The following is a 13,995-nucleotide window of genomic DNA, read 5'->3' as shown; positions in this document are numbered from 1 at the left end:
ATTTGCCATGAAGTGATGGGACCGGATGCCATGATCTTAGTTTTCTGAATGTTGAGCTTTAAGCCAACTTTTTCACTCTCCTCTTTCACTTTCATCCAGAGGCTTTTTAGTTCTTCTTCACTTTCTGCCATAAGGGTTGTATCATCTGTGTATCTGAGGTTATTGATATTTTTCCCAGCAATCTTGATTCCAGCTTGTGCTTCTTCTAGACCAGCGTTTCTCATGATGTACTCCGCATATAAGTTAAATAAGCAGAGTGATAATATACAGCCTTGACGTACTCTTTTTCCTATTTGGAACCAGTCTGTTGTTCCATGTCCAGTTCTAACTGTTGCTTCCTGACCTGCATACAGGTTTCTCAAGAGGCAGGTCAGGTGGTCTGGGATTCCCATCTCTTTCAGAATTTTCCACAGTTTGTTGTGATCCACACAGTCAAAGGGTTTGGCATAGTCAATGAAGCATAAATAGATGTTTTTCTGGAATTCTCTTGCTTTTTTGATGATCCAGCAGATGTTGGCAATTTGATCTCTGGTCCTCTGGCTTTTCTAAAACCAGGTTGAACATCTGGAAATTCACAGTTCACTTATTGCTGAAGCCTGGCTTGGAGAATTTTGAGCATGGCTTTACTAGTGTATGCTGCTGCTGCTGCTAAGTCACTTCAGTCGTGTCCGACTCTGTGTGACCCCATAGACGGCAGCCCTACTAGTGTATGAGATGAGTGCAATTGTGCGGTAGTTTGAGCATTCCTTGGCATTGTCTTTTCCAGTCCTGTGGCCACTGCTGAGTTTTCCAAATTTGCTGGCATATTGAGTGCAGCACTTTAACAGCACCATCTTTCAGGATTTGAAATAGCTCAACTGGAATTCCGTCACCTCTACTGGCTTTGTAGTGATGCTTCCTAAGGCCCACTTGACTTCACATTCCAGGATGTCTGGCTCTAGGTGACTGATCACACCATCATGATTATCTGGGTATTAAACCATAATGGAAAAGAATATAGAAAGGAATTATATATAATTTTATATATATTAATATAATTATTAATAATTATATATATAATTGAATCACTGTACTATACACCAGAAACTATTAATAGCTCAACACTGCAAATCAAGTATACTTTAATAAATAAATAAAACAAAAGGGGTGGAGGGGGAGGCAGGGGGACTTCATCCTCACAGCTTCAGTAAAAGCAATTCCTCTGCCCTTAATTTCAGGGTATCTTGGGCTGTGTTAGAGCTAGTTGACTGAACACTGCCTACAGCTTTTTAAATTCTTAGATCTGTAGATTTTTTGTTCTATAATGGGAAAACCAAAGAAAACCACTAAGTGGAAAATTAATTTTCTGGAATATAGCAGCAGTGACTCAAAGCCACGTAAAATGAAGCTTGCAGTCTCAGTTCAGAGCATCTTAATTCTCCATACGTTCTTAAACTCTCCATAATGGCCAATGAACAAAAGTGATTTCTATGAGAGTCTAGAGACCCCATGTGATTGAATCTAGACATACTTAAAATAAAAGTTATTTAGCATTTTCTATATCTTTCTCTTTTATCACTTTCATTTTGTCAGTTGTCTTTGCTTCACTTTCCTATCCTGAGTCTCTTCAGACCCCAGCTGTGAATATCTTTGCTTAGACTCATGCCTATAGTATTAACAGAATTTTGAGAGATCGTGACTTTAGTTTTCAAGCTTCTGGTTCTTCTCTAAAAAGGATATCATGTAATGGCTTCTTCTCCCTACTTTCACTGTATCTCTGTACTGAGAAAAAAAAATTTTTTAATATGTTTGTGTGTGTGCTAAGTCACTTCAGCCATGTTTAACTCTCTGTGACACCATGGACTGGTAGCCTGCCAGGCTCCTCTGTCCATGGAATTCTCCAGGCAAGAATACTGGAGTGGGTTGCCATGGGTCTTCCCAACCCGGGGATTGAAACCATGTTTCTTAGGTCTCCTGCATTTGTAGGCGGATTCTTTACCACTAGTGCCACCTGGGAAGCCCATTTAATTTGGCAGATGGATAATTAGTTTCTATTATGTAATTACTTTTTCTTCCTCCTTTCACTGTATCTCTGTATTGAGAAAAATTTTTTGTTTTAATTTGGTGGAGTTGGATAATTACCTATGCTATCTATTTGTGCAAACTTACAATTTTTGTAAGTACAAAACAGTTTGTAGAAACATTCATATTTGTGTAAAAGTCCATAGCTCTGCAGCTAAGTTTATTTAACCATGAATGATAATTGGTGACATAGGAAATTTGGAGAAAAGAAACTAGAACTTGATGAGAATGAAATGGTTATCACAGCAAGTCTATAATCCATTCACTTGGTTGAGTTGGATTGAGAATGTGTGTCTGTGTCACTCTTATAGAGAAAGAAGGCAGGTGATCTGGACTAGGCAAACAAACACACAGCATTTGTTAGCTGGGTGACCTTATCTCTGGAATCCTTATCTCAGGGTGTACATAACCTAATTGTCTAAGCTTGTTTATAGTAAAATAGTTCAGTTCAGTTCAGTCGCTCAGTCCTGTCCGACTCTTTGCAACCCCATGAATCACAGCACGCCAGGCCTCCCTGTCCATCACCAACTCCCTGAGTTCACTCAAACTCATATCCATTGAGTGGGTGATGCCATACAGCCATCTCATTCTCTGTTGTTCCCTTCTCCTCCCGCCCCCAATCCCTCCCAGCATCAGAGTCTTTTCCAGTGATCAACTCGTCCAATGAGGTGGCCAAAGTATTGGAGTTTCAGCTTCAACATCAGTCCTTCCAATGAACACGCAGGATTGATCTCCTCTAGAATGGACTGATTTGATTTCCTTGCAGTCCAAGGGACTCTCAAGAGTCCTCTCCAGCACCACAGTTCAGAAGCATCAATTCTTCAGCAATCAGCTTTCTTCACAGTCCAACACTCACATCCATACATGACCACTGAAAAAACCATAGCCTTGACTAGTCGGACCTTGGTTGGCAAAGTATCGTCTCTGCTTTTTAATATGCTATCTAGGTTGTTCATAACTTTCCTTCCAAGGAGTAAGCGTCTTTTAATTTCATGGCTGCAATCAGCATCCACAGTGATTTTGGAGCCCAAAAGAATAAAGTCTGACACTGTTTCCACTGTTTCCCCATCTATTTCCCATGAAGGGATGGGACAAAATGCCATGATCTTTGTTTTCTGAATGGTGAGCTTCAATATGGATTTGTTGTTGTTGTTCAGTTGCCCAGTTTTGTCCAACTTTTGCAGCCCCATGGACTGCAGCATGCCAGGCCTCCCTGTCCCTCAACATCTCCTGAAGTTTGCCCAAGTTCATGTCCATTGCATCGATGATGCCATCCAGCCATCTCATCCTCTGACACCTTGTTCTCCTTCTGCCCTCAATCTTTCCTAGCATCAGGGACTTTTCCAATGAGGCAGCTGTTTGCATCAGATGACCAAAATACTGGAGCTTCAGCTTCAGTATCAGTCCTTCCAATGAGGATTCAGGGTTGATTTCCCTTAAGATTGATTGCTTTGATCTCCTTGCTGTCCAAGGAACTCTCAGGAGTCTTCTCCAGCACTACAGTTCAAAGGTATAAATTCTTTGGTACTCTGACTTCTTTATGTCTAGTTCTCACAACCGTACATGACCACTGGGAAGACTGTAGCCTTGACTGTATGGACCTTTGTTGGCAGAATGATGTTTCTGCTTTTCAACACAGTCTAAGTTTGTCATAGCTTTCCTACCAAGAAGCAGTCGTCTTCTGATTTCATGACTGCAGTTACCATCCTCGGGGATTTTAGAGCCCAAGAAGAGGTAATCTGTCACTACTTCCTCCCCGCCACCCCCTCTATTTGCCATGAAATAATGGGGCCAGATACCATGATCTTAGCTTTTTTTAATATTTAGTTTTAAGCTGGCTCTTTCACTCCCCTCCTTCACCCTCATCAAGAGGCTTTTTAGTTCCTCTTCACTTTCTGCCATTAGAATGGCATCATCCACTTGTCTGAGGTGGTTGAGGTTTCTCCCACCTATCTTAATTCCAACTTGTAACTCATCCAGCCTGGCATTTCTCATGATGTGCTCAGCATACAGATTAAACAAGAAGGGTGATAGCAGACAGCCCTGTCATACTCCTTTCTCAATCCTGAACCAATCAGTTTTTCCAAACAGGGTTCCAATGGTTGCTTCTTGACCTGTATACTGGTTTCTCGGGAGGCAGATAAATTTAGCGAATGTTGGCAATTTGATCTCTTGTTCCTCTTCCTTTTTTAAATCCAGCTTGGACATCTGGAAGTTCTTGGTTTGCATAATGCTGAAGCCTAACATTTATGGATGGTTCTCTGCAACTGTGGCTTCCAGGTAGCATTAGTGGTAAAGAACCCACCTGCCTGTGCAGGAGATGTAATAGACACAGGTTTGATCCCTGGGTCTGGAAGATCTCCTGAAGGAGGGCACAGGTTGCACTAGTGGTAAAGAACCAACCTGCCAATGCAGGAGACATAAGAGACTCGGATTCAACCCCTGTGTTGGGAAGATCCCTTGGAGAAGGAAATGGCAACCCACTCCACTATTGTTGCCTGGAGAATCCCATGGACAGAGGAACCTGGCACACTACAGTCCATAGGGTTACATAGAATCAGACACTACTGAAGTGACTTAGCATGCATGCATACACTCTGCAATTGTGATGTAAAGCTGTAGCTATCTGTTTTCATATGCTATGTACAAGCCTCTTCACTTCTTGGGTTCTTGAAATTCAGTAAAAATTGATACTGTGGAAGATTTCTAATTTGTGTGTATTTGATTTAACAATTGGATTGTGTTAGCTCAGCTTCATTATATATAACAAATAACACTGGCTTTAGAAAAGATAGGTCTGTGAATCCTGGTCTTTAGATTTGTGTTACTTTTACAACCCCAAATTTTTCTGATATTTACAGATTTGTTCTAAGAGTTTTCACTACTATTAAAAGACAGAGTTGTTTAAATCACCTGCCACAGTAGTTGACATATATCCATCGCAACTATATGGCAAATTTCTGAAATTCTAGGACTCTGACATATACTCTGTGTCCTACATTCCTACTACTGCACCAGTATGTAGTAATTGCTCAATAAGTATTTGTAGAAAGAATGAATATTTTAGGTGACAAAACAAGGTGGTGAGTGGCAAATTTTTTTAAATAAAAAAATTAATGATACATGATATTTTAAGCATAATTAAATTCAATATAAGTCAACTTTATGGGAGAAACAGCTACATATGCACTGTGGGTAGGGTTCAGAACAGGCCTCTATGTGCCACTTTGGTATGTGAATTATTTTGGGCTAAAGACAGCAGAGACACTGTGGGTTGAAGAGAAATGACTACCCATCCCTAAATTATCCATATGAATTTAAATTGGGGATTTTTCCCAGAAAAGGAATTATTACCAGGGATAAAAAGAATCTAAATGACCCCATTTATATGGTAGGGTGGGCTTCCCTGGTGGCTCAGAGGTTAAAGCTTCTGCCTCCAATGTGGGAGACCCGGGTTCTATCCCTGGGTCGGGAAGATCCCCTGGAGAAGGAAATGGTAACACACTCCAGTATTCTTGCCTGGAGAATCCCATGGACGGAGAAGCCTGGTAGGCTACAGTCCAGGGGGTCGCAAAGAGTTGGACACGACTGAGCGACTGAACAGAACAGAACAGATATGGTAGGGCAAACATCTGATTAAACATCTAATTACCAAACATATACTCTTCTTATCATCTTGTGAATGACCCTCCTCTCCTTGGAAGCCCCAGGGCCCAATCTCATTTCTTAGCTCAGGATGACATATATACTTCATTTTAACTTTCTGTCTTTGAGCCACTTATGCTTGTGACTTATTTATGTGGTGTTACTCAGGAAGGAGATAGATGGGTCCCAGGCTGAGCAGAAGGAGAGAGAAGATGCTGAGCTCTGCCCAGACAAAAGATAAAAGACCACATATTCCTCATTCTCAAAGTCCAGGAGACCTTACAGACTACAGAAAGGCTCCTTGAAGGTCTAAAAGGGAGGGGGCATCACCTCATAGTAAGTGATGCAACTACCCATAGATCTCTTTGCTAGAATCCAACTTGTCTAAGAGATGTGTAGGCACATATGGGAGGACTCTGAGATATACCGAATATGGACTCAGAACCAGGTAAAGCAACACAGTTGGTCAAAGGAAGTCAGAAGAAATGTCCCATAAAAGCAATTCGGACTAACACATGTATGACTCTCTCTCTCTGTCTGCCCATCCACACTTACTGTTTTTCCTCCTAATAAACACTTGTGTAACTACTTTTCATCTCTATGCAGATTCATTTCTGTACAGGAGATGGGCCAAGGCCTTGTCACTGGCCACTGCTTCCTGGTGGCCTAGTGGCTATGACTCAGAGCTCTCAGTGATGCAGCCTGACTTCAGTCTCTGGTTCGGAACCAAAGTCTTGCTTCAAGTAACTGCAGGCCAAGACCATCCAAGATCATTCCCATACATACAAAACTAAATTTGATTTTCTTTTGTTAATATAGCTTGCTGCTGCTGCTGCTGCTAAGTCGCTTCAGTCGTGTCCGACTCTGTGCGACCCCATAGACGGCAGAAGCCAGGCTCCCCGTCCCTGGGATTCTCCAGGCAAGAACACTGGAGTGGGTTGCCATTTCCTTCTCCAATGCATGAAAGTGAAAAGTGAAAGTGAAGTCGCTCATTCGTGTACGACTCTTCGCGACCCCATGGACTGCAGCCTACCAGCTTAAACTATTTTAATTACTCAACTGGCCAAAAGAACCAGGAAGAAAGGAGGAGAAAGGAAAATTTCCCCCTTCCTGACAGCACCAGAATCTGCTTTCCCTTTCTTTGGTAGGAAATAAAGTTATAGTGAGAAAAGTGCCCACCAGCTGAAGACTATACTTCCCAGCCCAGCATTCCTAGAATGTCCTTATATGACCATGTTCTTGCCAATGGAACGGGAGCAGGAGTGACCCGTGCTAGTTCTGAGTACAGGCCTTGGAACACTGCAAGTATACAACCATATTTGCCTTCTTGTAAGCTAAATATGGATGCACCTGAAACCCAGTAAAAGGTAGCAACATTTGGCACCCTCAAATATGACTCTGGCATAAGGTTTATCTTGAGCCAGTTATTTTTAAGTAACTGCAGATACACAAAAATCTCAAAAAACTGGTAGAAGTTACCCTTTTATAAGAGAAATTATATTTATAAGGTAAATTTCCATTTATAAGGGTGTCTCCCTATCTGTACCTGGAAGAGGAGGATGAACTAAGTCTCTAGAAACTTATTAATGGAGAAAATTTAAAGTGAAGTCACTCAGTTGTGTCCAACTCTTTGCAACCCCATAGACTGTAGCCTACCAGGCTCCTCTGTCCATGGGATTTTCCAGGCAATAGTACTAGAGTGGATTGCCATTTCCTTCTCCAGGGGATCTTCCCAACCCAGGGCTTGAACCTGGGTCTCCTGCATTATAGACAGACGCTTTACCATCTGAGCCACCAGGGAAGTCCGTGGCTCATGCTTAATGGAGAAAGCATGGACTTAAATCTGCATAACAGACATGCCTTTATTTACTGTCCTTTGCAAGATAAAAGACATGTGTATGATTTATTTATTTATTTAGTCTCCTTTTATTTTTTTTTTTTATGTAATTAATTTATTTTTTATTGGAGGCAAATTATTTTACAATATTATATTGGTTGGTTTTGCCATACATTGATATGAATTTGCTCCGGGTTTACATAAGTTCCCCCTCCTGAACCACCCTCCCACCTCCCTCCTCCCTTTATCCTCCCTCTGGGTCATCCCCGCATGCCAGCCCCAAGCATCCTATAACATGCATTGACCCTGAACTAGTGATTCGTTTCACATATGACAACATACGTGTTTCAATGCCATTCTCCCAAATCATCCCACCCTCACCCTCTCCCATAGAGTCCCAAAGACTATTCTATACATCTGTGTCTCTTTTGCTGTCTCGTATACAGGGTTATCATTTGTATCTTTCTAAATTCCATATATATGTGTTAGTATACTGTATTGGTGTTTTTCTTTCTGGCTTACTTCACTCTGTATAATAGGCTCCAGTTTCATCCACCTCATTAGAACTGATTCAAATGTATTCTTTTTAATGGCTGAATAATACTCCATTGTGTATATGTACCAAAGCTTTCTTATCCATTCGTCTGCAGATGGACATCTAGGTTGCTTCCATGTCCTGGCTATTATCAACAGTGCTGCAATGAACATTGGAGTACACGTGTCTCTTTCAATTCTGGTTTCCTCGGTGTGTATGCCCAGGAGTGCGATTGCTGGATCATATGGCAGTTCTATTTCCAATTTTTTGAGGAATCTCCACACTGTTCTCCATAGTGGCTGTACTAGTTTGCATTCCCACCAACAGTGTAAGAGGGTTCCTTTCTCTCCATATCCTCTCCAGCATTTATTGCATGTAGACTTTTGGATAGCAGCCATTCTGACTGGTGTGAAATGGTATCTCAAGCCACAGTCATCAAGACAGTATGGTACTGGCATAAAGACAGAAATATAGATCAATGGAACAAAATAGAAAGCCCAGAGATAAATCCACGCATCTATGGACACCTCATCTTTGACAAAGGAGGCAAAAATATAAAATGGAGAAAAGACAGTCTCTTTAACAAGTGGTGCTGGGAAAACTGGTCAGCCACTTGTAAAAGAATGAAACTAGAACACTTCCTAACACCATACACCAAAATAAACTCAAAATGGATTAGAGAGCTAACTGTAAGACCAGAAACTATAAAACTCCTAGAGGAGAACATAGGCAAAACACTCTCCGACATAAATCACAGCAGGATCCTCCATGACCCACCTCCCAGAATATTGGAAATAAAAACAAAAATAAACAAATGGGACCTAATTAAAATCAAAAGCTTCTGCACAGCAAAGGAAACTATAAGTAAGGTGAAAAGACAGCCTTCAGAATGGGAGAAAATAATAGCAAATGAAGCAACTGATAAAGCATTAATCTCCAAATTATACAAGCAGCTCCTGCAGCTCAATTCCAGAAAAATAAACGACCCAATCAAAAAATGGGCCAAAGAACTAAACAGACATTTCTCCAAAGAAGACATACAGATGGCTAACAAACACATGAAAAAATGCTCAACATCCCTCATAATCAGAGAGATGCAAATCAAAACCACAATGAGATACTATTTAGTCTCCTTTTAAAATATCATATTTTAGACATTGTTCCACATTTAACTGTAATTAACAATCAAATATGAAAGAGATATAAAGTTTTAAAATCTGCTTATGAATTTTAAGATACTTTCATCTTTTAAAATGATACTGTATTTCTATTAGTGAATTTATAAGTACTTGATAGATTTTAATTCCCCAAAGAGTTTAAAAAGAGTAATTTTTACTGTATGAGATTTTTCTCCTACTTTGTCTATTTTTCTTAACATTAGAATGTCTTCTCTTTCATATATATGAATTCTGTTGCTTTTGCTTTTGAAAGTTCACTGCATTATCATTTCAATGGAAATTTTTCTCTTTAGAGAGTGTTCACCTTTACATGTGAATATTTTTGGTGAAACCTTGGAATTCAGTTTCTCTTTCCAAGTTCTCCACTCTACAATTGCACTTAAGCTGTTTCTAAAATGTAACACAGACTTCATCATTTCAAAGATGGTTGCTATCAGAAACAAATATGCTTAAAATGTCCTTAGGTTTTAGCTTCAAACAAAAAATAGCTTTTGGTCAAAATAAAAAAAATATTTCCAGGTCAAATATCATTATTATAAATCGTCATAGGATTATATATCACACCTTGAACCACTAGTCAAAAATACGATTTTACCTTTCATTTCGATTGTCTTTTTCCTTCCTCTAATTTTGTTCATAAAAACAGTGTACGTGTTTTTATTATTTCTCTAGCTCCAGTTTATAGCACTAGCTCTGACATTTTATGTGTAAATATTCAAAAGTTAAAGGGGCACAGGAAACTAATTAAGGATATATTTTTGATTCATTCCCAATATAAATAATTGATGCTATACTTTTCTCACACCAAGAACCTTTTTCTTTTCTTTTTATTTTAAAATATGTAAACCATAGTTAAACACAATAGAAACAATTACCTCTATAATGTGAATATTTTTTTATAACTGAGTAGCTTTATGTGTCTTCTAAAAAACAGCATAATGTGTTATCATAGATTTAACTGGGACTTCCCATGTGGCTCTAGTGGTAAAGAACCCACCTGACAGTACAGGAAACATGAGAGACAGGGGTTTGATCCCAGTCAGGAAGATCCCCTGGAGGAGGGCGTGGTAACCCCCTCCAATATTCTTGCCTGGAGAATCCCGTGGACAGAGGAGCCTGGCAAGCTGCAGTCCATAGGGTCACAAAAAGAGTTAGACACGACAGAAGAGACTTAGCATGCACACACACAAAGTCATAGCTAGAATGTTAACTAGAGTGTTAACTAGACTTACAGGGCCTATAAGGACCTGAGATTTGCACAGATGTTTTCCCTTTGAATGACTTTTTTTTTTTTCTATTGGAGGTCACCAAACTTGCCTAGGTGATGTTTAAGTATTTATCATTTGTCAACTATATTCCCAGATAAAGCAATTTAAACTTAAATTTAGCTCAACACTAGAAATAAACAGATCATTAAAAAAGAAGTCTTCATGTGACAAAGGCAAAAAATAATTGCCCCTCATAAAAAAAGCCTTCTTCTTTACTCAAACTTGAAACTACTGTAACTTTTGTTTTCACAGTGTTGACATGTTCAGTTTTTTTCTAATGCTAAAATGGCTTTCTTTTATTTTTTACCTATCAGTTCAGTTCAGTTCAGTTCAGTCGCTCAGTCGTGTCCGACTCTCCGCGACCCCATGAATCACAGCACGCCAGGCCTCCCTGTCCATCACCAACTCCCGGAGTACACTCAAACTCATGTCCACAGAGTCGGTGATGCCATCCAGCCATCTCATTCTCCGTCGTCCCCTTCTCCTCCCGCCCCCAACCTTTCCCAGCATCAGAGTCTTTTCCAGTGAGTCAACTCGTCGCATGAGGTGGCCAAAGTATTGCAGTTTCAGCTTTAGCATCAGTCCCTCCAATGAACATCCAGGATTGATCTCCTCTAGAATGGACTGGTTGGATCTCCTTGCAGTATAAGGGACTCTCAAGAGTCTTCTCCAACACCACAGTTCAAAAGCATCGATTCTTCGGCGGTCAGCCCTCTTCACAGTCCAACTCTCACATCCATACATGACCACGGGAAAAACCATTGCCTTGACTAGACGGACCTTGGTTGGCAAAGTAATGTCTCTGCTTTTTAATATACTATCAAGGTTGGTCATAACTTTCCTTCCAAGGAGCAAGCGTCTTTTAATTTCATGGCTGCAATCAGCATCTGCAGTGATTTTGGAGCCCAAAAAAACAAAGTCTGACACTGTTTCCACTGTTTTTCCATCTATTTCCCATGAAGTGATGGGACCAGATGCCATGATCTTTGTTTTCTGAATGTTGAGCTTCAAGCCAACCTTTTCACTCTCCTCTTTCACTTTCATCAAGAGGCTTTTGAGTTCCTCTTCACTTTCTGCCATAAGGGTAGTGTCATCTGCATATCTGAGGTTATTGATGTTTCTCCCGGCAATCTTGATTCCAGCTTGTGCTTCTTCCAGCCCAGCGTTCCTCATGATGTACTCTGCATATAAGTTAAATAAGCAAGGTGACCGGAGAAGGCAATGGCAAGCCACTCCAGTACTCTTGCCTAGAAAATCCCATGGATGGAGGAGCCTGGTAGGCTGCAGTCCGTGGGGTCGCTAAGGGTCGGACACGACTGAGCAACTTCACTTTCACTTTTCACTTTCACACATTGGAGAAGGAAATGGCAACCCACTCCAGTGTTCTTGCCTGGAGAATCCCAGGGACGGGGGAGCCTGGTGGGCTTCCGTCTATGGGGTCACACAGACTCGGACACGACTGAAGTGACTTAGCAAGCAAGGTGACAATATACAACCTTGACGTACACCTTTTCCTATTTGGAACCAGTCTGTTGTTCCATGTCCAGTTCTAACAGTTGCTTCCTGACCTGCATACAGGTTTCTCAAGAGGCAGGTCAGGTGGTCTGGGATTCCCATCTCTTTCAGAATGTTCCACAGTTTATTGTGATCGACACAGTCAAAGGCTTTGGCATAGTCAATAAAGCAGAAATAGATGTTTTTCTGAAACTCTCTTGCTTTCTCCATGATCCAGCAGATGTTGGCAATTTGATCTCTGGTGCCTCTGCCTTTTCTAAAACCTGCTTGAACATCTGGGAGTTCACGGTTTACATACTGCTGAAGCCTGGCTTGGAGAATTTTGAGCATGACTTTACTAGCGTGTGAGATGAGTGCAATTGTGAGGTAGTTTGAGCATTCTTTGGCATTGCCTTTCTTTGGGATTGGAATGAAGACTGACCTCTTCCAGTCCTGTGTCCACTGCTGAGTTTTCCAAATCTGCTGGCATATTGAGTGCAGCACTTTCACAGCATCATCTTTCAAGACTTGAAATAGCTCAACTGGAATTCCATCACCTCCACTAGCTTTGTTCGTAGTGATGCTTTCTAAGGCCCACTTGACTTCACATTCCAAGACGCGAGAGACGCCGGCCCCGGCGGCGCAGACGCGACGCGAGAGACGCCGGCCCCGGCGGCGCAGACGCGACGCGAGAGACGCCGGCCCCGGCGGCGCAGACGCGACGCGAGAGACGCCGGCCCCGGCGGCTCAGACGCGACGCGAGAGACGCCGGCCCCGGCACAACGAACCACGCAAAGAGGTGCGGCCGTGAGGAGCTACCCCACGCCTGAGGCCAGGGCCGGCGGCCGAGAGGAGCTACCCCACGTCCAACAGGCGGTGGCTGCGCGGGCGCAGGAGGGCCGAGAGGAGCTACTCCGCGTTCAAGGTCAGGAGGGGCGGCCTCGAGGAGATACCCCTCACCCAAGGTAAGGTACAGCAGCTGCACTTTGCTGGAGCGGCTGTGAAGAGATTTTCCACGACCAAGGTAAGAGAAACCCAAATAAGACGGTAGGTATTGCAAGGGGGCACCAGAGGGCGGACAGACTGATATCATAATCACAGGAAACTAGCCAATCTGATCACATGGACCACAGCCGAATGTGGTCCACTGGAGAAGGGAATGGCAAACCACTTCAGTATACTTGCCTTGAGAACCCCATGAACAGTAACAAAGGGCAAAATGATAGGATACTGAATGAGGAATTCCCCAGGTCAGTAGGTGCCCAGTATGCTACCGGAGCTCAGTGGAGAAATAACTATAGAAGGAATAAAGGGATGGAGCAAAAGCAAAACCAATACCCAGTTGTGGATGTGACCAGTGATAGAAGCAAGGTCCAGTGCTTTAAAGAGCAGTATTGCATAGGAACCTGGAATGTTAGGTTCATGAATCAAGGCAAATTGGAAGTGGTCAAACAGGAGATGGCAAGAGTGAACGTTGACATTCTAGGAATCAGTGAATTAAAATGGACTGGAATGGGTGAATTTAACTCAGACGACCATTATATCTACTACTGTGGGCAGGAATCTCTTAGAAGAAATGGAGTAGCCATCATGGTCAACAAAAGAGTCCGAAATGCAGTACTTGGATGCAATCTTAAAAATGACAGGATGATTTCTGTTCGTTTCCAAGGCAAACCATTCAATATTACAGTAATCCAGGCCTATGCCCCAACGAGTAATGCTGAAGAAGCCGAAGTTAATCGGTTCTATGAAGACCTACAAGACCTTTTAGAACTAACACCCAAAAAAGATGTCCTTTTCATTATAGGGGACTGGAATGCAAAAGTAGGAAGTCAAGAAACACCTGGAGTAACTGGCAAATTTGGCGTTGGAGCACGGAATGAAGCAGGGCAAAGGCTAATAGAGTTTTGTCAAGAGAATGCACTGGTCATAGCAAAAACCCTCTTCCAACAGCACAAGAGAAGACTCTACACATGG

The 13,995-nt window shown here is 41.9% G+C and overlaps 1 non-coding gene across 1 annotated transcript; it reads right to left on the bottom strand.

The window, feature by feature from the left end:
* Positions 1 to 7,435: 7,435 nt before the first annotated feature.
* TRNAY-AUA (transfer RNA tyrosine (anticodon AUA)) lies at positions 7,436 to 7,507 on the bottom strand. Its single transcript has one exon. It is a non-coding gene; the product is annotated as a tRNA-Tyr (tRNA).
* Between the last annotated feature and the right edge of the window lie 6,488 nt (positions 7,508 to 13,995).

Source organism: Moschus berezovskii, chromosome 2 (assembly GCF_049115385.1).
Source record: "Moschus berezovskii isolate FMDL1 chromosome 2, NW_MosBer_1.0, whole genome shotgun sequence".
NCBI classification, from domain to species: Eukaryota; Metazoa; Chordata; class Mammalia; order Artiodactyla; family Moschidae; genus Moschus; species Moschus berezovskii.
The sequence above is the reverse complement of the archived record's forward strand: the minus strand, read 5'-3'. Positions and strand labels throughout refer to the sequence as shown.